Source organism: Scyliorhinus torazame, chromosome 5, assembly GCF_047496885.1.
Source record: "Scyliorhinus torazame isolate Kashiwa2021f chromosome 5, sScyTor2.1, whole genome shotgun sequence".
Lineage (NCBI taxonomy): Eukaryota > Metazoa > Chordata > Chondrichthyes > Carcharhiniformes > Scyliorhinidae > Scyliorhinus > Scyliorhinus torazame.
In genome coordinates this window covers 72,788,013-72,810,197 of record NC_092711.1, presented here as the reverse complement: position 1 = coordinate 72,810,197, position 22,185 = coordinate 72,788,013, and the positions used below count along the sequence as shown (strand labels likewise).

The 22,185-nt window shown below is 46.7% G+C and overlaps 1 long non-coding RNA gene across 3 annotated transcripts; it reads left to right on the top strand.

Moving 5' to 3' along the window:
• The first annotated feature begins 8,786 nt into the window (after positions 1–8,786).
• Positions 8,787–17,278, top strand: LOC140418424 (uncharacterized). 3 transcript variants are annotated; one of them, XR_011945029.1, is made up of 3 exons: positions 8,787–8,880; positions 12,930–13,020; positions 14,303–17,278. It is a non-coding gene; the product is annotated as an uncharacterized lncRNA (long non-coding RNA). The 3 variants fall into 3 exon arrangements; XR_011945030.1 differs by lacking the exon at positions 12,930–13,020 and having other exon boundaries at positions 8,795–8,880; XR_011945031.1 differs by lacking the exons at positions 8,787–8,880; positions 12,930–13,020 and adding an exon at positions 9,458–10,153.
• Positions 17,279–22,185: the final 4,907 nt, after the last annotated feature.

The following is a 22,185-nucleotide window of genomic DNA, read 5'->3' as shown; positions in this document are numbered from 1 at the left end:
GTAGAGGCTCCTTCAGTAAATGTTTTTAAGATAAAGATAGATAGTTTTTTGAAGAATAAAGGGATTAAGGGTTATGGTGTTCGGGCCAGAATGTGGAGCAGAGTCCACTAAAGATCTGCCATGATCTCATTGAATGGTGGAGCAGGCTCGAGGGGCCAGATGGCCTACTCCTGTTCCTAGTTCTTATGTTCTTATGTACCCATCACAACTGGAAGTTCATCGTCGCAGTCACACTGGGATGAAACCGTTTGTCTGCTCCATTTGTGGGAAGGGATTCACCCATTCATACAACCTTCTGACACACCAGCGACTTCACACTGAGGAGAGGCCATTCACCTGCCCTGTGTGTGGGAAGGGATTCACTTGGTCATCCCACATTATGACTCATCAACTTGGTCACACTGATAAGAGACCATTTACATGTCCTGACTGTGAGAAGAGTTTTAAATGTAAAAAGGATCTGTTGACCCATCAACGTATTCACACTGGGGAGAGACCGTTCTCCTGCTCCCTGTGTGGGAAAGGATTCATTCAGTCATCCCACCTGCAGACACATCAACTTGTTCACTCTGCTAACAACTCTTTTAACTGTCCTGACTATGAGAAGAGCTTTAAAAACAAAAAGGATTTACTAACACACCAATATGCTCACACTCTGGGGAGAGACCATTCACCTGCTCTGTGTGTGGGAAAGGATTCAGCCGTCCATCTGCCCTACTGAACCACCAGAGAATTCACACTGGGGAGAGGCCATTCACCAGCTCTGAATGTGGGAAGGGATTCACTCGTTCATCCAACCTATTGAATCACCAGCGAGTTCACACTGGGGAGAGGCCATTCACCTGCTCTGTGTGTGGGAATGAATTTTCTCATCTTATCTTCTGGAACATCATTGAGTTCACACTGGGAGCGGCCATTCAACTGCAATGTCTGAGGAAAGGGGTTTACTCACTCATCCCACCTGCTAACGCAGCAGCGAGTTCACAAGCAACCACAAGGTTTAGATTATCCCCGTATTGATGCTGTTAATCATGTCCAGCACTGAATAACGTTCACTCTGACTGTCTTAATGTGCTGATGAGGTTTATTATTCTGAATAAATGTGAAATAAATCTGCTTTGTTTGAAACATTGTTGCAGATTTTTGTCTTTCCCACCTGAGTGTTGAACATCACCTGTCTTGAGCTGAGAAAGGACAATCTGGGGGAGGATCACACGGCAGGAACAAAACTTCAGCCTGGACACAGTCCTTCAGGGTCACACTGAGAGGGATAAATGACACTATGGTCTTTCTCATCTCTCTTCACTGTCAGCAAAGTCTCCGTGTGGGTTAATCCTGAGGTGTGTAAGAAATATGTTCCAGCCACTCTCTTCCACATCTCAGAACCCCTAGACACGGAACAGAAGTCTTCTTTATAACTGTGTTCAGAGTCGGGGAGAACAATGGTGAATGCTGGAAATTTAATAATAATAATTGCTTATACATGTAGGCTTCAATGAAGTTACTGTGAAAAGCCCCTAGTCACCACATTCCGGCGCCTGTTCAGGGAGGCCGGTACGGGAATTAAACCCGCGCTGCTAGCCTTGATTCGCATTACAAGAACATAAGAACTAGGAACAGGAGTAGGCCATCTGGCCCCTCGAGCCTGCTCCGCCATTTAATGAGATCATGGCTGATCTTTGTGGACTCAGCTCCGCTCTCCGGCCCGTACACCATATCCCCGAATCCCTTTATTCTTTAGAAAGGCATCTATCTTTTTCTTATAAACGTTTAAAGAAGGAGTCTCAACTGCTTCACTGGGCAAGGAATTCCAGAGATTCACAACCCTTTGGGTGAAGAAGTTCCTCCTACACTCCGTCCTAAATCTACTTCCCCTTATTTTGAGGCTATGCCCCCTAGTTCTGCTTTCCCCGACCAGTGGAAACAACCTGCCCGCATCTATCCTATCTATTCCCTTCATAATTTTATATGTTTCAATAAGATCCCCCCCGCATCCTTCTAAACTCCAATGAGTACAGTCCCAGTCTACTCAACCTCTCATCATAATCTAATCCCCTCAACTCTGGGATCAACCTAGTGAATCTCCTCTGCACTCCCTCCAGTGCCAATATGTCCTTTCTCAGGTAAGGAGGCCAAAACTGAACACAATACTCCAGATGCGGCCTCACCAACACCCTATACAATTGCAGCAAAATCTACCTAGTCTTGAACTCCATCCCTCTAGCAACGAAAGACGAAACTCGATTAGCCTTCTTAATCACCTGTTGCACCTGCACACCAACTTTTTGCGACTCGTGCACCAGCACACCCAGGTCCCTCTGTACAGCAGCATGTTTTAACATCTTACTGTTTAAATAATAATCCATTCTGCTGTTATTCCTCCCAAAATGGATAGCCTCACACTTGGCAACATTGAATTCCATCAGCCAGACCCTAGCCCATTCACCTAACCTATCCAAATCCTTCTGCAGACTTCCGGTATCCTCTGCACTTTTTGCTTTACCACTCATCTTAGTGTCGTCTGCAAACTTTGACACACTGCACTTGGTCCCCAACTCCAAATCGTCTATGTAAATTGTGAAAAGCTGCGGGCCCAACACTGATCCTTGAGGGACCCCACTAGTTACAGGTTGCCAACCAGAGAAACACCCAGTGTTAGTTTATGCAGCAACCTTTTGTGTGGCACCTTGTCAAAAGCTTTCTGGAAATCCAGATATACCACATCCATTGGCTCCCCATTATCTACCGCACTGCTAATGTCCTCAAAAAATTCCACTAAATTAGTTAGGCACGACCTGCCCTTTATGAACCCATGCTGCATCTGCCCAATGGGACAATTTCCATCCAGATGCCTCGCTATTTCTTCCTTGATGATAGATCCCAGCATCTTCCCTACTACCGAAGTTAAGTTCACTAGCCTATAATTACCCGCTTTCTGCCTACCTCCTTTTTTAAACAGTGGTGTCACGTTTGCTAATTTCCAATCCGCCGGGACCACCCCAGAGTCTAGTGAATTTTGGTAAATTATCATAGTGCATTTGGAATGTCCCTAGCCATCTCTTTTAGCACTCTGGGATGCATTCCATCAGGGCCAGGAGACTTGTCTACCTTTAGTCCCATTAGCTTGCCCATCTCTACCTCTGTGAAGACCGCCCAAAAAACCTGTTCAGTTATTCAGCCATTTCCTCATCCCCCATTATTAAATCTCCCTTCTCATCCTCTAAAGGACCAATATTTACCTTAGCCACTCTTTTTTGTTTTATATATTTGTAGAAACTTTTACTATCTGTTTTTATATTCTGAGCAAGTTTACTCTCATAATCTATCTTACTCTTCTTTATAGCTTTTTTAGTAGCTTTCTGTTGCCCCCTAAAGATTTCCAAGTCCTCTAGTCTCCCACTAATCGTTGCTACTTTGTATGCTTTTTCCTTCAATTTGATACTCTCCCTTATTTCCTTAGATATCAACGGTCAATTTTCCCTCTTTCTACCATCCTTGCTTTTTGTTGGTATATACCTTTGCTGGGCACTGTGAAAAATTGCTTGGAAGGTTCTCCACTATTCCTCAACTGTTTCACCATAAAGTCTTTGCTCCCAGTCTACCTTAGCTAGTTCTTCTCTCATCCCATTGTAATCTCCTTTGTTTGAGCACAAAACACTAGTGGTTTGATTTTACCTTCTCACCCTCCATCTGTATTTTAAATTCCACCATATTGTGATCGCTCCTTCCGAGAGGATCCCTAACGATGAGATCATGAATCAATCCTGTCTCATTACACAGGACCAGATCTAGGATCGCTTGTTCCCTCGTAGGTTCCATTACATACTGTTCTAGGAAACTATCGCGGATACATTCTATAAACTCCTCCTCAAGGCTGCCTTGACCAACCTGGTTAAACCAATCAACATGTAGATTAAAATCTCCCATGATAACTGCTGTACCATTTCTACAGGTCAATTTTCCCTCCTTCTACCGTCCTTCCTATTTGTTGGTATAAACCTTTGCTGAGCACTGTGAAAAATCGTAACTGAATCCCTTCCTACAGTCCGCACATTTCCACAGTTTCTCCATGGTGAGGGGTCTTTAGGTCTCTCCCGGTTGAAGCTTTGTCCACACACAAACAAGCGTTTAATTTCTCCCTGCAGTGAAAGATATGATACTTTTTTTGAGGCTGTGTGACTGGTTAAAACTCTCTCCACAGTCAGTGGACTGGAAAACTCTCATTGGGGGTGGGTCTCGGTGCTTTTGCAGTCACACTGCTGAAACAGAACAAACACTTCTCCTTCCAAATGCAAAGAATGAAGATATTGAGCTCTTAATCAATTGAGTGACTGTCAGATTTCGATGTGATGTTTGGTTTGAGGTTTCTGTCGGCCAATCCTCCACTTCCAATATCCTGTAAAAAGAGTTTACAAAAGCCATCACTGTCAATCCAGGGTAGAAATTCTGAATTGACAATTCTAGTTTCTCTCTTTTGGTCCCCTAAAGCTGTAAATCCCCGTCCCACACACTCTCTCTCCTCCCTGGGCTGAAATCCAAACCCATCTCACCATCTGCACCATTTCTTTCCTCCACTCCCAGTTTTCTCCCTCCCTCTCCTCTGCCTGGGTTCAGTTCTCCAGCTCCTGTCTGCAGACTGACAATAAAATCAATGGGTCTTATTGGGGGGTTTGGGTTCTCACCATTGTCCCCGCTCGCGGCGGATCTCATTCAGCCTCTGGGAGCCGCACTCACTCTCACCGCGGCTGCGCTCAGCCCGGAGCAGCACCGCGCATGCTCCACAGAGAGAGAGAGAGAGGCGACTACCGGGGGCGGGACATTCTGACGCCTGCGCGTTCTGGCTCCTGTGATGGAGATGGAGCGTATTCATCCGCGCCGGGCATTCCGGGTAGTCTTATCCGCCATTATTCCGTTACGTTCCTACGGGTGATAAATTGGTTCAGGCACTTTTGATACAGTTCGGTGTTTGTACCGAATGGGGCGGCCGCATCGGTGTTTTTCTCTCTGAACGATCCCTGTTGACGACTGTCATCTGTTTCGGGGTCGATATGCCGCAGGGCGCCTGCGGGGCCGCCACCTGTCTCAGGTGCAGCAGGGCGCATGCGCGGCTGTCCTGGACCCGGGAGCCGGAAGAGAGAATCCTGTGAATTTCTCTCCTGGACTGAGAGTGAAATTCCTTTGGAAACTCCTTCAGGAAGAGGAGGATTTGCCAACGGGAACTTCAAACCAAACATCACATCATCATCTGACAGACGTACTCGATTCATCAGGACCTGAATATCATTGGGAGGTAAAATGGTTTGTCTGTTCCGTCCGTGGATAAAGATTTCAGATATCAGAGTGACTGGAAAACTTATAATGACCATTGCAGGTTAAATTTGAGACTAATTACACCGATCACATTGGAGAAGTTAAATAATTTGCTGTTGTACTCTTATGTATGCAGTTAAAATTTAAAATTACCGCATTAGCATACTTGGCAGCTAAACTGGGCAGACTGCTGACCTTGTTCGTACTGAGAGTTACTATCCCGGATTTTATTAAAGTTTGTTGTTCCTGTTGCATTTCATTCAGCTCACCGTGGCTACAAAATAGGTAGTCAGCCTAATCTCAATTTCCAGATTGTGGTCTGTAGCTTTTTAAGTTACATCAATTCAAATGACTATCTGAATACTTTATAAATGTTAAGAGGGTTTCTGCCATCATTTCCGGCAGCATGTCACAGATCCTCACCACCCTCTAAACCTCCTAGTCCTTCCCTAAATCTCTGCCCCCTTTTATATGTATCCCTCAACCAAAGGGAATTGGACCTTCCTATCCAATCTATTAAGATCCCTCAGAAATTAAAAAATATATAAATTTATATTTTTTTCCAATTAAGGGGCAATTTAATTTGGCCAAGCCACCTACCCTGTACATAGTCATAGAATTTACAGTGCAGAAGGAGGCCATTCGGCCCATCGAGTCTGCACCGGCTCTTGGAAAGAGCACCCTACCCAAGGTCAACACCTCCACCCTATCCCCATAACCCAGTAACCCCACCCAACACTAAGGGCAATTTGACATGGCCAATCCACCTAACCTGCACATCTTTGGACTGTGGGAGGAAACTGGAGCACCCGGAGGAAACCCACACGCACACCGGGAGGATGTGCAGACTCCGCACAGACAGTGACCCAAGCCGGAATCGAACCTGGGACCCTGGAGCTGTGAAGCAATTGTGCTATCCACAATGCTACCGTGCTGCCCCAAATTTGGGTTGTGGGGGTGAAACCCACACAGACAATAGGAGAATGTGCAAACTCCTTACAGACTGTGACCCGGGGCCAGGATCGAACCCGGGTCCCCAGCACACAGGCACAGAGTCACTGTGCCATCATGATCCCCCAGAATTTTATATATTTAGAATAATCTTTATTATTGTCACAAGTAGGCTTACATTAACACGGCAATTAAGTTACTGTGAAAATCCCCTAGTAGTAACACTCTGGCATCTATTCTGGTACGCAGAGGGAGAATTCGCAATGTCCAATTCACCTAACAATCACGTCTTTTGGGACTTGTGGGAGGAAACCCATACAGACACTGGTGAACGTGCAGACTCCGCACATAGTGTCCCAAGTGGGAATTGAATCCCGGGATCCTGGTGCTGTGAAGCATCAGTGCTAACCACTGTGCTACTGTGCCACCCATAAAACAGTTCCGCTCCATGTTCTCCGATTAAAGAAGCTGAAGCGCGCAGAGTGGGTCTTGAACCCACGGCCCTGGGATTAAGACTCCCATGCTCTGCCGACTGAGCTAGCCAGGCTGCTTTTCATAATTTCATTGTGGTCTCTCTTCAGTCTTTTCTGTTCCAAAGAAAACAGCCCCAGTTTATCCAAACTTTCCTCAGAGCAAACATTGTCAATTTCTGGCTGATGTTCGTAAATCCCCTCTGTACTGCCTTCATTGGCCGGGGCATTGAGTATAGGAATTGCCCATGATAAATTGCCCTTAGTGTCCAAAATTGCCCTTGGTGTTGGGTGGAGGTGTTGAGTTTGGGTGGGGTGCTCTTTCCAAGAGCCGGTGCAGACTCAGGGGGCCGAATGGCCTCCTTCTGCACTGTAAATTCAATGACAATCTATGATTAATCTAGGACAAAGGTTCAGCACAACATCGTGGGCCGAAGGGCCTGTTCTGTGCTGTATTTTCTATGTTCTATGTATAGAACCTTATTTAGGCTACACTTGGAGTATAGTGTTCAATTCTGGTCGCCACACTACCAGAAGGAAGTGGAAGCTTTAGAGAGGGTGCAGAAGAGATTTACCAGGGTGTTGCCTGGTATGGAGGGCATTAGCTATGAGGAGCGGTTGAATAAACTCGGTTTGTTCTCGCTGGAATGACGGAGGTTGAGGGGCGGCCTGATAGAGGTCTACAAAATTATGAGGGGCATAGACAGAGTGGATGGTCGGAGGCTTTTTCCCAGGGTAGAGGAGTCAATTACTAGGGGGCACAGGTTTAAGGTGCGAGGGGCAAGGTTTAGAGGAGATGTACGAGACAAGTTTTGTTACACAGAGGGTATTGGGTGCCTGGAACTCGCTGCCGGAGGAGGTGGTGGAAGCAGGGATATTTAAGGGGCATCTTGACAAATACATGAATAGGATGGGAAGAGAGCGATACGGATCCAGGAAGTGTAGAAGATTTTAGTTTAGACGGACAGGCACAGGCTTGGCGGGCCGAAGGGCCTGTTCCTGTTCTGTACTTTTCTTTGTTCTTTGTTCTACTCTCTCGAGTGCAATCTTCCTGTGTACAGGAATCTAGCTCTGGCCTAACTAGTCCTGTCCTGCCATTTATCATGTAATCCTTTGCCTTGTTTTCCCTCCAGCTTTCTTCCTCACTATCAAGTGTTTAACCATTTTTGTGTCACAGGTAAACATCTTATTCATGTTCCCACATTTACTCTCAAATCAATGATGTAAACCAGGAGTGAAGGGCCCAGTACTGATTCCTTGGAAACCGGCACTGGAAACAGCCCTTTGATTTTCTCTATTCTTTATGGGATGTGAGTGTCACGGGCAAACCAGCTGGGTTGCCCATTCCTAATTGCCCTTAAACTGAGTGGCTTGCTAGGCAATTCAGAATTAACCACATTTCAGTGAGTTGGCCAGATCAGGTAATGCCAGTGCAGATTCGATGGGCCGAATGGTCTCCTTCTGCACTGTAGATTCTATGATTCATTCTGACCTTGGGTCACTGTCTATGTGGAGTTTGTACATTCTTCCTGTGTCTGCATAGATTTCCTCCGGATGCTCTGGTTTTCTCTCAGTCCACAGATGTGCAGGTTACATGGATTGGCTGTGTTAAATTGTCACTGGGAGGGGTTGTGGGGATAGGGTGGGGAATTCGCGAAGGTTAGTTGCGCTTTCAGGGGGTTGCTACAGACTCACTGGGCCGAATGGCCTCCTTCTGCACTGAGGAGATTCTATGATTCTAAATTGGATCCAATGATATGTTCATTCACACACTGCAGCCTGACTTATTATGGGAACAGGCACTGTGTTTGTTACTCTCAAAGTGAGTGAATCCTTTGCTGTTTCTCCTCTGGGTCCCATCTCCGCTATTATTGTCTGATTGTCCCACTGAGACTCTCACTGTTATTATTGGACAATCAGAGAGTCAGACTGAGCCTGTGGCTGCTCTCACGATCTGTAACCGTCACAATGCCCGGGTGATTGACGGCAGCTCCCGATAGGAAGAGGGGGGCGGGTCTGGAGGACCGACCGGGAGCGGCTGGTCCTCCAAACAATCGGAAAGATTGAGCGGTGGGGTCCGCTATGATTGAAGCATGCGCAGTGTGGGTAATGACAAAGCAGAAGGGCGTCTTTTTGAGATCCGAAATTGGTAAGTGGCGTTTAACAATATGGAGGGAGCGAGAGATCGCGGAGATGAGCGAAAACGTTGTGTAAAGCTGTTGTAAGCCGCAAACCGCGGAAATATTGACGGGACCCAGTTTGTACCGAGCGGGGCTGCAGCTCCTCAAATTCGGCTCGGGGTAACGACCGCCATCTTTATTGGATGTGCATCAGGGCGCATGCGCGGTTGTCATCTTTGACGGGGCGATGTTACAATGAGTGGGAGGAGCTTGTTCCCCATTGTTCAGAATGGAGACAACTTGTCCATCAAACTGGATTCGTCTTTGAGTCCCAATGTCTTATTGATGATGCAAAGCGGTGGCAGAGATGGAAAGAAAAGGAAGCCAATCCTGCTCTCCAGATTGCACTCTCATTTCACTATCTCCGTGTGTTTCCTCCGGGTGCTCCGGTTTCCTCCCACAGTCCAAAGATGTGCAGGTTAGGTGGAGTGGCCATGCTAAATTGCCCTTAATGTCAAAATGGTTTGGGTGGGGTTACTGGGTTGAGGGGATAGGTTGGGAAGTGTGTATTTAAATTGAGTGCTCTTTCCAAGGGCCGGTGCAGACTCGATGGGCTGAATGGCCTCCTTCTGCACTGTAAATTCTAAGATTCATTGGACATTCTGTCCCATGTGTCCAAAGCTCTGCAGCTCTGTTCAGTCACATGAAGACCCAAGGCAGAAACTCCCAACCCTGAGTAGACAACACCCTCAAATCAAGGACAAGAGGGTCACTGTGCAGCGGGGGGGTGAGCGGTCATCCTGGACCAGGAGGGGAGAATGTTGTGAATTTCTATCCTGGTCTGACAGTGATTAAATTTGGAAACTCCTTTTACAGGGGATTAGTAGGGGAGGATTTACACACCGCAAACTCAAACCAGGAGAAATATTTATCTTTCCTGAATTTCATTTCTGGACTGACAGTGATGCCTTTGTAAACTTCTTTCACAGGGGCTTAGAAAGGGGTTCGCAGACAGGAAACTCACAACCAATCCTCACATCAAATTCTGACAGCACCATTCGGACCTGGAGATTATCGACCTTTGTGTGTAAACATTGAGTTCAGATCATTACCACTCACTGTGTAAAACCTCCCCTGTAGATCTTGCTCACAATCATAAATCTGTGTCCCATAATCCTTTTATAATCTGCTATTGAACAGCTTTTCTTTATCTTTTGTACAGGCCAAGAGTCCACCCAAGATGGCTGCCACACACGTACCCATACACTCAGAGTAAAACAAAAACAGTTCTTTAGTCATCAGGTAGCTAACCCGTCTCCCTCCCCACCCCCTATATGTCTACATTGTGCTTCATAAAGAAAATCTCCCTTCACCCCAAACAGAAAAACAGATTTTATCAGAAAATATCAAAACTATATAGAGGAAATAACAACACCCATCCCATAGGAAACGTAGATCTTGTCCAATACAGATAACTGGACTCCAGTCCATGTTTTACAATGTTCTCCTCCTCCAGTGTCTCAAAATGGCAGTCTTTGCACTCCTATGCGAGCTGCAGCTTTGCCGGGTATACCATCCCGAATCAAACTCCTATCTTACACAGAGCAGCCTGAAGCTTATGAAAGGCCGCTCAGTTCCTCACCAGCCAGCTCCCACATCTTGGTGAATCCTCACTCGGATAACTGAGTGAATCCCTTCCCACACTTAGAACAGGTGAATGGTCTGTCGCCGGTGTGACTACGGTGATGAGTCCCCAGCTCACATGGGGATCTGAATCCCTTCCCACAGTCCCCACATTCCCATGGTTTCAGCAAGCTGCTGGTATCCTTGTCCCACTCCACATTGACGATCAGTTTATGTCTTGTCCCCACAGAGAGCATGTGTCCGGTCTATCCCCGCTGTGAATGGCGTAATGTTTTTTCAGACTGTGTGACTGGTTAAAGCTCTTTCCACAGTCAGTTCACTGGAACACTCGACTCGAGTCGCGTGTGTATCGGGTATTTTTTCAGTCTCACTGATCTTGAAAACCTTTTCCTACAGACAGAACAGACAAACATTTCTTCTTCCACATTCACAGGCCAATGATATTCAGGTCCTGATGAATGGAGTGACTCTGTTAAATCTTGATGTGAAGTTTGATTTGAGTTTCCATCTGTAAATCCTCCCCTTGTAATATCCTGTAAAAGGAGTTTACAAAAGTCATCACTAGGGGCAGTGGTTAGCCGAGGACCCGGGTTAGATCCCAGCCCTGGCTCACTGTCCGTATGGAGTTTGCACAATCTCCCCATGTCTGCGCGGGTCTCACCCCCACAATCCAAAAAGATGTGCAAGGTAGGTGAATTGGCCACGCTAAAATTACTCTTTAATTGGGGTAATAAGAAGAATTGGGTGCTCTAAATTTTTTTTGTAATAATTTAAATTAAAAAAATACAGCCATCACTGTCAGTCCAGGATAGAAATTCTGAACAGACAATTCTAGTTTCTCTGGAACATTTTGCCACATCCCACACACTCTCCCTCCTCCCTGGGCTGAAATCCAAACCCATCTCTTTCCTCCACTCGCAGTTTTCTCCCTCCCTCTCCTCTGCCTGGGTTCAGTTCTCCAGCTCCTGTCTGCAGACTGACAATAAAACCAATGGGTCTTATTGAGGATTTGGGGCCTCCAGCGGGTGTTTGTGAATCTTCCCCGCCCACCTGCCAGGGTTTCCTTCCTTGCCAGAGATCACTGTCCTCATTAATGATTTGAGCCCAACCTGGAACCACGGTAAATCGCCCCTTAATTGGGAGAAAAAAAATTACGTGAAGGCTCATGACTCCACAAAGTGTTTTCAACTCCCCCACCCGTCTCCTTAACACAGGCATTGTCAAAGTCGGGGGCGCGACCCGCGGGTGGGTTGTGGGCAGGTGTCGGGAGGGCCACGGAGCCGTCCGTCACGGCGCTCCCAAACACGCAAATCCGTCTGCAACCCCGCAGCAGCCAACTTTTAATAATTTATTTACACACACAGTAAGATCTACTCATGCACAACAGTACTACCAACTAAACTATCTCTAATGCTAACGCCTATACCTAACTTCGGTGCCCACTTAGTCAGAGGAACAATGGCTGTTGTTTGGATCTGAGGCTGTTGGGTTCGAAGGTATACAGGAGAACAGCTAAGGTCGTCCGTCTGATAGCGAGCGTTGACCTTGAACTGGTGACGCTGGTGGAAGGGTCTCTCCGCTTCAAGAGCCAATTCCAAGAGAGCGATTCTCTTGTGGGGGTTCCTTCTTATACTTGGAGGGGCTTTGCGCGCTTTTAGGCGGGCCTTAAACTTAGTCCCAATTAATTGCGCCGCTTCTCGATCTTGACAAATGAAGGGGTGGGTGCCCTGATGGCTGGGCGTGTCTTAGGTGGCTGTTGGCTTTGCTTTGTTTGTGCTTTTTGGTTGGGGAACTGGCACTGGAATGTCTGTAATAGTATCGGTTACCTGAGTATCATTCCTTTGTTTCCCGGAGATGGGCCAACAATATGCTAATCGACCCATAGTTTCAATTCCATCTGGAAGCTGTTTCCCAAATATGCATTCAGGCGCTGTGTCTACTTGTTTTCTAGTATTGTCCACAGTTCCCTATGTTCTTTGCGAGCGTCCATTTTGTATTCTGGAAGTGGCCATCCCAGATGGCTAAATGATGAAGTGGAAGTCTCTTTCTCCAAGAATGGCGAATGATCCAACGATGGTTTCACCGCAGCTGTAACTTCAACCAAGAATGTCAGCGTTTTAAATCTTGATTTTAAACATTCCAAGTGCCTGCAGGTTGTATTAGGAAGCTTTATCAATTAACTGATTGATTTTTAAGTGTCTTTTATTTTTTAACATTTTTAATCGTAATGTTTGGGTGAAATGTGATGTAACTCCAATTTCTAGAGGATTAAAACATTTTCAGTTTCTGCATTTTTTTCCTGTGAAACTTTATCAAACAACCGCCCCCCCCCCCGAAGTTGTAAAAAAAAAAAGCCGGCTGTTGCCAGCGAATTTGCGCAATCAAAGATGCAGAAGATTTTTTTTTTTATTCTATGTATTCTTCATGTCTGAAGGGAGGCAGAGAGTAGGTCACACCCCCTGAACATTGACATCACGGGCTTTGGATGCGATTGCGATTCCTCCCTTTTGTCAGCTGCAAACAAGGTAAGGGAAAATGGTGGGTCGCGAAGATCGGCCAGCATGGGTCGTCAAGGTCGGCCGGTGTGGGTCATCAAGGTCAGTCGGCGAGGGTCGCAAAGGTCAGCTGGCGTGGGTCGTCAAGGTCGGCCGGGTTGGGTCCCGAAGGTTGGCCGGTTGATTAAAAATGGATCCCCGGAAACAAAGTTTGAAAAACATTGCCTTAACAGGTTGACGCATTTATTTGACTGACAAAAAGCATGGTGCTTAGCACTGCTGCCTCACAGGGTCAAGGACCCGGGTTCGATCCCGGCCCTGGGTCACTGTCCGTGTGGAGTTTGCACATTCTCCCTGTGTCTGCATGGATCTCAGCTCCACAGCTCAAAGATGTGCAGGGTAGGTGGATTGGCCACGCTAAATTGCACCTTAATTGCAAAAAAAAAAAATTGGTTACTCTAAATTTATTTCAAAAAAGGATTGTCTCTTTCCTAATGTTCACAATTAAAGGGGTGGGTTTCCCAGGAGATGGCTGGCATTTCAGGGCAATTAAATTAATAATGGACAGAGATATGCCTAGTGTTGTTGCATGGTCCAGATTAGATATGTTATTTACAGTTTGTAATAAAGTAAATTTGTTATTATTTCTCATCTTGTAATAAAGGACCGTGGCTATGTTATAGATTTCCAGTCACCTCTTCCCTCAGAGGGTTGTTAGTCTTTGGATTTCTCTTCCACAAGGACCAGTTGTATCTGGGGGTCATTGAATATATTGAAGCACAAGTTTGACAGATATTTTATTGACAATGGAGTTAAGAGTTATGGGGAACAGGTAGGAAAATAGAGAGAAAGCTGAGATGAGGAGGGATTTATTCACTCGAGGATGTGGTGAAGCTTTGGAATTCTCTACTCCAGAGGAATGTGGAGCCTCAGTCATCAGGTATGTTCAAGGCAAATATTGACTGGTTTCTAGATATTGAAGATGTCGAGGGATATGGGGATTGTGTGGGGAAAATGGTGTTGCGATCGATCGGCCAAGGATCTCATTGAATGGTTGAGCAGACTCAGTGGGCCAATTGACCGACTCTTACTCCTATTCTAATCTCTGTGTCCTGGTCAGGAAGCAGTGAGCTGAGCTTGGATCTGTCAATCAACATGAATCAGCACGTTCAGGAGAATTGGGAGGGTGAATATTAGATACAGCAGAGTGAGAATGGAGGGAGAATGTGAGATGGAGATTTAGAGCTTTTTGAGAACAAGAGAGTAAATAATGTGTACTAACAATGATGACCGTTGTAAATTGTTTTTGAAGGATATTGGAAGAGGAGGAATTACAGACAGAAATCTCAAACATCATGTCTCGATGTGACAAACTCACTCGATTCCTTCTGATCTGAATATCATCGGGCTCTGAATATCATCGGCGAGAAGGAGAAATGTTTGTCCGATCTGTCGGCTTCAAAAGATTTTAAACGTGCATGTGATTGGAAAAGCACCAAGACTCACACAACACAACCGAGTGAATGAGTTCCAGTGAAATGAAAATGAAAATCGCTTATTGTCACAAGTAGGCTTCAAATGAAATTACTGTGACAAGCCCCTAGTCGCCACATTCTGGCGCCTGTTCGGGGAGGCTGGTACGGGAATTGAACCGTGCTGCTGGCCTGCCTTGGTCTGCTTTCAAAACCAGCGATTTAGCCCTGTGCTAAACCAGACCCTAACTGACTGTGCAAAGAGCTGAAACCAGTTACACAGCCTGAAAAAACAACACACCGTTCACAGTGAGGAGAGACAGTGCACATGTTCTGTGTGTAGACGAGGCTTCCACTGATTGTCCAATCTGGAGAGACACGAGGAGACTCACAACATGGAGAAACCGTGGAAATGTGGGGACTGTGGGAAGGGATTCGGAGCCCCATCTGTGCTGGAGATTCATCGCCGCAGTCACACTGGGGAGAGGCCATTCAGCTGCTCTCAGTGTGGGAAAGGATTCATTGATTCATCCACCCTGCGGAAACATCAGCGAGTTCATACTGGGGAGAGGCCATTCACCTGCTCTCAGTGTGGGAAGGGATTCATTCAGTTATCCACCCTGCGGACACACCAGCGAGTTCACACTGGGGAGAGACCGTTCACCTGCTCTCAGTGTGGGAAGGGATTTACTCAGTTATCCACCCTGCGGACACACCAGCGAGTTCACACTGGGGAGAGACCGTTCACCTGCTCTCAGTGTGGGAAGGGATTCATTGATTCATTCACCTTGCTGAGACACCAGCAAGTTCACACTGGGGAGAGGTCGTTCACCTGCTCTCAGTGTGGGAAGGGATTCACTCAGTTATCTACCCTGCAGAGACATCAACGGGTTCACACTGGGGAGAGACCGTTCACCTGCTCTTAGTGTGGGAAGGGATTTAGTGATTCATCCACCTTGCTGAGACATCAGCGCATTCACACTGGGGAGAGACCGTTCACATGCTCTCAGTGTGGGAAGGGATTCACTCAGTCATCCAGTCTGCAGACACACCAACAAATTCACACTGGGGAGAGGCCATTCACCTGCTCTCAGTGTGGGAAAGGATTCACTCAGTTAACCAACCTACAGACACACCAGCGAGTTCACACTGGGGAGAGGCCGTTCACCTGCTCTCAGTGTGGGAGTGGATTCACACAGTCATCTAGTCTGCAGAAACACCAGCGAGTTCACACTAGGGAGAGGCCATTCACCTGCTCTTAGTGTGGGAAGGGATTACATAGAAACATCGAAAATAGGAGCACGAAGAGATCGTTTGGCCCTTGGCGCCTGCTCCGCCATTCATTATGATCATGGCTTATCATCCAACTCCATAGCCTAATCCCGCTTTCCCCTCCATCTCCTTTGATCCCCTTCGCCCAAAGTGCTATATCTAACTGCTTCTTGAAAACATTCAATGTATTGGCCTCAACTATTTCCTCCAGTAACAAATTCCACAGGCTCACCACTCTCTGGTTGAAGAAATTTCTCCTGATCTCTGTCTAAATGGTCTGTCCTCAGACTGCGACCTCTGGTTCTGTACACTCCCACCATCGGGAAAATCTATCCTGCATCTACCCTGCACCTACCTTCGCTGCACTCCCTCTGGAGCAAGAACATAATTCCTCAGATAAGGAGACCAAAACTGCACACAATATTCCAGGTATGGTCTCGCCAAGGCCCTGTATAATGACAGCAAGATACTCCTGCTGCTGTACTCTAATCCGCTTGCGGTGAAGGCTAGCATAGCATTTACCTTCTTTACACCTGCTGTAGCTGCATGTGTACCTTCAGTGACTGGTGTACGAGGATACCCAGGTCTCGTTGCGTAGTCCCCTCTCCTAATCTATGGCCGTTCAGATAATAGTCTGCCATCTCATTTTGTTCCCTCATCTAAATAGTTAATATATAGGGTGGCACAGTGGTTAGGCCTGCTGCCTCACGGCGCTGAGGACCAGTGTTCAACCCTGCCCCGGATCACTGACTATGTGGAGCCAAGTTCTTCCTGTGTCTCCGTGGGTCTCAACCCCATAACCCAAAGATGTGCAGGGTCGATGAATTGGCCACACTAAATTGCCCCTTAATTAGAAAAAAGGAATTGGGTACTTTACATTTTTTTTAAAAATCATTAATATATCTTGTGAATATCTGGGGCCTGAGCACCGATCCCTGCGGTACCCCACTAGTCACTGCCTGCCAATTTGAAAAAGACCCATCCGTTCCTACTCTTTGTTTCTTGTCAGTTTTTTTAATCCATATCAACACACTGCGCCTAATTCCATGTGCTTTTATTTTACACACTAATCTCTTATGCGGGACAAAAGCCACCTGAAAGTCCAAATATACCACATCCACTGGCTCCTCCTCGTTAACTCTACCAGTTACACCTTCGAAGAATTCCAGTAGATTTGTCAAGCATGATTTCCCCTTCATAAATCAATGCTGAGTCTGCCAGTCCTGCCACTGTTTTCTAGGTTTTGTGGGACTGAACAGTAGCACTGTTGCTTTACAGCGCCAGGGTCCAAGGTTTGATTCCTGGCTTGGGTCACTGTCTGTGCGGAGTCGGCATGTTCTCTCCGTGTCTGTGTGGGTTTCCTCCGGGCGCTCCGGTTTCCTCACAGAAATCTCAAAAGACGTGCTGTTCTTTGATTTGGACATTCTGAATTTTCCCTCTGTACCCGAACAGGCGTCAGAGTGTGACGATTCAGGGCTTTTCACAGGAACTTCATTGCAGTGTTAATGTAAGCCTACTTGTGGCAATAAAGATTATTATTATAAGTGCTTTGCTACAAAATCTTTGACAATGGATTTGAGACTTTTCCCCACTACCGATGTCAGGCTTACTGGTCTATAATTCCCTGTTTTCTCTCTATCTCTTGTTTTAAATAGGTGAACTACATAAGGCACCCTCCAATCTGCAGGATTTGTTCCAGAGTCTATAAAATCCTGGAAGGTGACCACCAATGCATCCACTATTTCGAGAGTGATGCATGATCAATGACCACTAAAGCGAGGTTGTAGTCCAACTGAAGGCTTTGATAAGCTAGATGTTTCCCCCAGCAGCTCGGGTACAGAAAGAAGGCTGCTGGGCGGCATGGGCTCTTATACCCGCCTTACAGGGCAGAGCTACCATACTGCTTGACCAATAGGAAACATACAATATCTACCAATGGTGTTCCAGCATTACCAAGAACCGTAATACCTCTACACAGCCTACCACATTCACCCCCTGTTAAAAAAGAGTCCGTCGGGGGTGGTGGCTTGATATTACAACATGGTAACGTGGTAGAATTTATAGTTATGGAGGTACCATAAACCTCCGTACAGCGTTTTGTCTTATTGTCGTAACTATTTACAGATTCACAATTAACTATAGACGGCGCTGGTGGGGAAACCGGTTGACCTGAGAAGGGTGCGACTGTAGGCGGGGGGGTAGACAGGGCCGACGGAAGGACCGATCCTCCTGGGACGGGGGCACCTGTGGGAAGGAGGGACTGGTGGCTGGGGTGTGCGTGGGGCTCCGGCGGGCACCAGGCATCGCACGTGGCGTCCGCAGGACAAAATGGCGGCACCCGGGGGCCGCATGTGGCCCTGGAGGAAGAAGATGGCGGCGCTCGCTGGCCGCATGGGGACTGTGGAGAGGGTTGTGGTGGCGGTCTGCATTTGCCACCGGAGACCGCAGCGACCGCCCGGGCCTGGCATACCACCACTAAGTGGCCCTTTTTACCGCATCCCTTGCAGGTGGATGCGCGGGCCGGACAGCGCTGCCGGGGGTGCTTGGCCTGCCCGCAAAAGTATCAGCGGGGCCCCCCGGGGTTGCCAGGCCGCCTTGCAGCACAAGCTTGTTGGGGGGATGGGAAATGTCTTGGGGTCGGCCGCGGGGGAGTTCCACGCTGCCCAGGGGGCTGCCGCATGGTCGGGGACGCTAGTGCGGGCGTTTTGGGAAGCCACATCCAGGGAGCCTGCAAGGGCCCGTGCCTCCCTTGAGGCCTCGGGTGTCTTTCTCCAGCAATCGCTGGCGGATTTGGGAAAACAGCATACCTGCAACGAAAGTGTCCCAGATCAAAAGTTCTGTGTGGTTGCTCGCCGAAACTTGCGGGCAGCTGTAGTTTCTCCCCAACACCAGGAGCGCATGGTAGAATTCTTCCAGCGATTTCCCCAGGGATTTGTCGCCTCGTTGCTCTCAGATGTCGGGCGTAGACCTGGTTTACCCGGCGAATATAATGTCCTTTTAGCAGCTCCAATGCAGCATCGAAGTCGTCCGTGGCCTCGATGAGGGTGTAAATTTCCGGGCTCACCCTTTAGTGCAGGACTTGCAATTTCTGTTCTCCCGTGGGTGTGTTTTCGGCTATTCCGAGATATCCGTTAAAACACGCCAGCCAGTGCTTGACGGTTGCCGCGGAGTTTGCCACGTGGGGGCTAAGTTGCAGACACTCCGGCTTGATTCGGAGCTCCATCCTTTTAAATCTACCTTATTAAAGTGATGCACGATCAATCACCACAAAAGCAAGGTTGTAGTCCAACTGAAGGCTTTAATAAGCTAGATGTTTCCCCCAGCAGCTCAGGTACAGAAAGAATGCTGCTGGGGCGGCACGGGCTCTTATACCCCGCCTTGCAGGGCAGAACTACCATACAGCTTGACCAATAAGAAACATACAATATGTACCAATGGTGTTCCAGCATTACCAGGTACCGTAATACCTCTACATAGACTACCATGGAGAGTCACTTTTTTAAGTACTTTGAGTTGCAGATTATCGGGCCCTGGGGATTTATTAGCCTTCAATCCCAACAATTTCCCCAACACCACTTCGCTATTGATCTCCTTCAGTTCCTCCCTCTCACTAAATCCTGCCTTCCCCAACATTCCTGTGTCTGAATTGTGTCCACATTTCTGAAGACAGAACCAAAATATGTATTTATTTGCCCAGCCATTTCTTTGTCCCCTATTATACATTCCCCTGTTTCTGACTAAGGAAGCTACGTTTGTCTTCACCAATCCTTTCCTCGTCATATACCTATAGAAACTTTAACAATCAGCCTAATTTCCTGTTTTGTGCCATTCCCAACATCACCACTGCAGTTTGGGGTCTGTATACGACGCCCACTTATTATTTTGCCGCTTGCTGTTTCTCGGCTCTACCCATACAGATTCCACATTGTTGGAGCTAATATCCTTCCTCACTATTGCATTAATTTCCTCTTTAACCAGCACTGCCACTCCACTGCCTTTTCCTTTTTGTCTGTCCTTCCTAAATACTGAATATATTCAATTCCCATCCCTGGTCATCCTGCAGCCATGTCTCCATAATCCCCATTATCTCACACAATTCACTTGGTTATGCTGTCTGCAGTCACACCAGGGAGTTCATACTGGGGAGAGGCCGTTCACCTGCCCTCAATGTGTGAAGGGATTTAGTAATTCATCGCACTTTCTGAGACACCAACAAGTTTGCAACTGATTACAGGGATTGGATTGTGCTGTTATAGTTTCTGTTCTCAGTTACATCCAGGACTGCATTTTGTTCATTCTGTTGGTCAATGGGGATGGTCAGAGGGTTTCTTTCTGCTGGACTGGCCAGTCTCATGACTTTGTCTCCAGTGGCCTGATTCTCTCTGAGCCTTCTTGCGAACATCTGGTTTCACATTTCACAAGGGTGAAACAGTGAGGTTAGAAGATGTTTCATTACCATTTCTGTTTGGAAACCGCAAAAGTCATGCCACATTGACTTGAAGATGGGCTATGGTGGTTACATTGTTCTTTTGTTTAATTTATCTCGGTGCTTCTCACAGAAGAAAACGGGCAAGTTGTCTGAGGTGCACTGGGAAACAACATTAAATAGTATGGTGGGAGACGGGCAATCTCCGGCAATATTGAAGGAATTATTACAGATTTACACTGGGATCGGTTAGCTCAGTTGGCTGGATGGCTGGTTTGTGCTGAGTGACACCAATAGCACAGGTTCAATTCCCATACCGGCTGAGGTTAGCCATGGTCTGTGTCAGTATTTCTGTTCCACATGATCCTCCACCCACCCTTCTACATCTCCCCCATCAGCATCTCCTATTCTTTCTCTCTCATGTGTGCATCTAGCTTTACGTTCAGTGTATTCATGCTGTTCACCTCACCCACTCGCTGTGGAGTGAGTTCCACATTCTCACCACTCGCTGGGTAAAGAGGTTTCTACTGAAATTCCTGTTGGATTATTGAATCCCTTCATAATCTTAAAGATTTCCATCAGGTCACCCATCAGTCTGCTCTTTTCCAGAAAAAAGCAGCCCCAGCCTTTTCCTGAGTGTTAAATGCTCTCAGTTCTGTATATTATGAATCTTTGTTGCACCTTCTCCAGTGCCTCTATTTCCTTTTCTTAATGGAGATCACCAATGTTGAAAGTGCTCCCAGTGCAGTCTAACCCTGGACTTATCAATTCTACCTTTTAGAGTGGAAACCTATATATGGGCCCCACACTTTAGGAAATATGTCAAGTACTTAGAGAGGGTGTAGAGGACATTTACAAGAATCATAGATCATAGATTATCATAGAATTTACAGTGCATAAGGAGGCCATTCGGCCCATCGAGTCTGCACCGGTCCCCGGAAAGAGCACCCCACCCAAGGTCAACACCTCCACCCTATGCCCATAACCCAGTAACCCCACCCAACACTAAGGGCAATTTTGGACACTAAGGGCAATTTACCATGGCCAATCCACCTAACCTGCACATCTTTGGACTGGAATGGCACCAGAGATGAGGGACTCCAGTTAGTTGGAGACTGGAGCAGCTGAATTTCTCTGAGATCACAGCATCTGGAGGGTGGGGAATGGGGCCATTCAGCCCTTTGGGACCGTGTCGGCTCCCTGTGGAGGAAGCCAGTCTGTCCATTGCCCCGTTCTATCCCCGAATCCCTGTAGGTTTATTTCTCTCAGTGCCTTTCCAATTGAAATCCTTCCGTCATTTCTGCATCTCCCACCCTCAAAGGCAGTAGGTTCCAGGTTGTTATCACTCGCTTTACATGTACACAAAGCTGCTAGAGCACAGAGGAGTCTATTTGGCCCATTTTCCCCGTGCCAGCTCTTTGTACAGTGACCCATTTAATCCCATAGTTTGACTGTTTTGTTTTCTTTTTCAGAATGTACCAAATTCCCTTTTGGAAGTTACAGTCCAATGAGATTCTGGCACCATTTATAGACAGCGCATTCCAAATCACAACAACTCGCTGTGTTTTACAACAAATAATTGTGCATATGGTGTATCTGGAGTTTCACAGAGTATTCAAAATGGTGTCAACACCATGATTATTACACAAAATTAAGACTCTACCTTTATCAATTATTTTGGTGAGGACACAGTGTGTAATATGTCCGGGTGTAGGGACAGTGAGAACAAATGTACATTTCTATAAAACCTCACTCCCACTGGACCTCCTAAAGTGTTTTAAAGCCAATGGAGTACTTTTGAAATATATTCACTGTTGTAATGTAGGAAGCTACAAGTACGCATGTGTAATCACGTTTAGTTTTTAAAATTGTGGGTGGCACGGTGGTGCAGTGGTTAATTGTCGATTGACCACACTAAATTGCCCCTTCGTTTGAAAAAATAATAATTGGGTACTCTAAATTTTTTTTTTAATAGTTTTGAAATTGTTATTTTCAGAGTGTATTCACTGTCATTAGTAACAAGGT